The sequence below is a fragment of the Diachasma alloeum genome, unplaced genomic scaffold, assembly GCF_001412515.2.
Source record: "Diachasma alloeum isolate Michigan unplaced genomic scaffold, Dall2.0 Dall_scaffold_00832, whole genome shotgun sequence".
In the NCBI taxonomy this organism is placed as follows: Eukaryota; Metazoa; Arthropoda; class Insecta; order Hymenoptera; family Braconidae; genus Diachasma; species Diachasma alloeum.
The window spans coordinates 1-2,307 of record NW_021680959.1 but is presented as its reverse complement, the minus strand read 5'-3'; the positions used below and the strand labels follow the sequence as shown (position 1 = coordinate 2,307).

Below are 2,307 nucleotides of genomic sequence, written 5' to 3'. Positions count from 1 at the left end.
ACAGAGAGAGAGAGAGAGAGAGAGAGAGAGAGAGAGAGAGAGAGAGAGAGAGAGAGAGACATGTGCCTTTGCCAAGATAGTCGTCTCGGTCATGCGGAGAAAGGTATGCAAAACGATTGTCCTCGGCTATGCATTTGAATGAAAAAAATACTTCTTGAAAGATAGAGACATAATGCAAGTTTTTCTTACTAATAACCATTTCACAATGTAGGTAAATGACAAATAATCGAGTACGAGTTGAAGAAAAATCCTTCAACAAAATTCGTGCCTATTGAATGGTGTGAAAAACTTGTCTGGCTTGTTACAGGACTATGGGAGTTGAAAGCTCATTTCATGCATCATTTCTTCACATTTTTTATGACGCTTTATTCATATCAATGGAATTTTAACAATAAGAATAGAGGAATTTAACATATATCAACAACATTGGCTATTTTTTTTTTCATTATGGCTAAATATATATTATTATTGATGGAGAAAATGATAGCGTAAGAACGGAGGGCCGGAAAAAACCGGTAAATCCCGTTGGAGTTATTCGACTTTCGTGCGGGACGATGCTTCGTGTGAGAAAGCTACATAGTATAAACCCATGCATCGAAATCACTGAAAAAATATGGCAAAATGTCGAATTCTGCCATTAACAATGCATACAACTAAAAAGTAATGTGTATTTCGTTTGGAGCCATAATATTGAATTTATCACAAGTACATTAGCACTACATTATTAAACAATAGACAATTACCTTATTCACTCCACGAATTATCCATTTGGCATTCTCAGGGAAATGAAGAAGAAAATTTAAAGAGCGAGAACGAAAAATCACACAATAGAACGAAATGAGGGAATAAACATTGACAGGACACAACTTTGTTTTTTTCTTTCTTTCTTATTAAATTAATGAACAATAATTACAAAAGAGTACGCCGAAACGATATTAATTATTGAAAGTTTTACGACGACTACCTCGGGAGGAGGAATCGGTTTGAGGTATGCTGTCGACCTCGCCTAGCTGGATAGTTGTGCTAATGTCCACGCAGCGCCACAGTACAGAAATTCTTATACCGTTACTTTCGGATGGCTGGTGTTATGTGGCCGATTTTGTCGTCTCTCCCGATTCCTTTCAGTCTAGTCAATCTGGCTGATGGAAGTATGGTGTGATCACAGCAACTACACGGTCAATGAAAAAATTCCAATCGATCCAGAAAAATGTCCTGAAACAACATATCCAAATGTTTGAACATGATTCATTCGGCTGACATTCAAGTTTATTAAAAACTATCGACGTTTCATGGCGTAACGCCAAGAACTTTCAACCGTATAACTTTAACTCATTCAATAGACGAAAGAAAATCAACTTAAAGAGAAAAAATTAAATGAAGTAAGAAATAAAATGAATTGTCCAGCCAAATGAAAAAAAAAAGAATGTACGCTTTCTGACAATTTCAACAGTAAGAAAATATTTACGCTGAATTGTCAATGCATCATCTGATCATATTATTTACATTTCTTCTGTTGCTATCCCATTAATTGATTTTCATGGTGGAACAAATAATTAGATGGCTTAACAGGTATATAATCGAATGAGAATCAGATAAATATGTACGGCAGCACGCAACATAAGTTGGAATCTACTGCGCATCGCTCGTGTTTGTGTTGCGCACGCCGAAAATGGATATCAAATGTTGATGATAGGGATATCCATCATCAACATTTGGATATGTTGTTCAGGACATTTTTCTTGTTCCGACGATCATTTGTGGTATTGGGACCGCTAATTACCGATGGCGGCGTTCGTTTTCACCAATATGGACGATTTTAGGCTTCCCATATACACGCTGACATAAGCCCAAATTGGGTTGTATAATGTCTATGTGCAGCCCAATATCCGCCATTCATAGGTGGCGTTTTGATATTTAGCGTTTCCAATAGTGGGACTAATGGCGCCATCCATAATTAATATCGACTGCCAATATAACGGATGTAATTTCTACTCTACCGACACTGTTTGACCGACTGCAAGAAAAGTGGACAGATGTGGTTGTGTACAGTTGTTCCCATAATTCTCATAGGCATAATGCAATAGATAATTAAAGAATGGCAATTAATAAATCAGAGTTTATTATTGTATGCTATTATAAATTCTAGACGTATATGTATATGCATATTTATAAGAGAGTACCATATTCAAAATATGACAACTGCGCAACTCTTCCGTGCACATTCATCATGGCGGCCGGCCACTGACAGGGTATGGAGGTTTGGCGTTCGTCCGTGGATTTTCGGTGAGAAAAGGGATTAAACCGGGA

At 37.1% G+C, this 2,307-nt stretch overlaps 1 protein-coding gene across 1 annotated transcript in view; it reads right to left on the bottom strand.

Annotated features, from left to right (window-relative positions):
- Positions 1 to 964, bottom strand: part of LOC107044896 (unconventional myosin-XV) — a 19,687-nt gene extending 18,723 nt beyond the window's left edge. The window contains exon 1 of the mRNA XM_015266962.1: positions 744 to 964. The gene's annotated coding sequence lies outside the window, so the exon portion shown is untranslated. The remainder of the gene's footprint in view (positions 1 to 743) is intronic.
- Between the last annotated feature and the right edge of the window lie 1,343 nt (positions 965 to 2,307).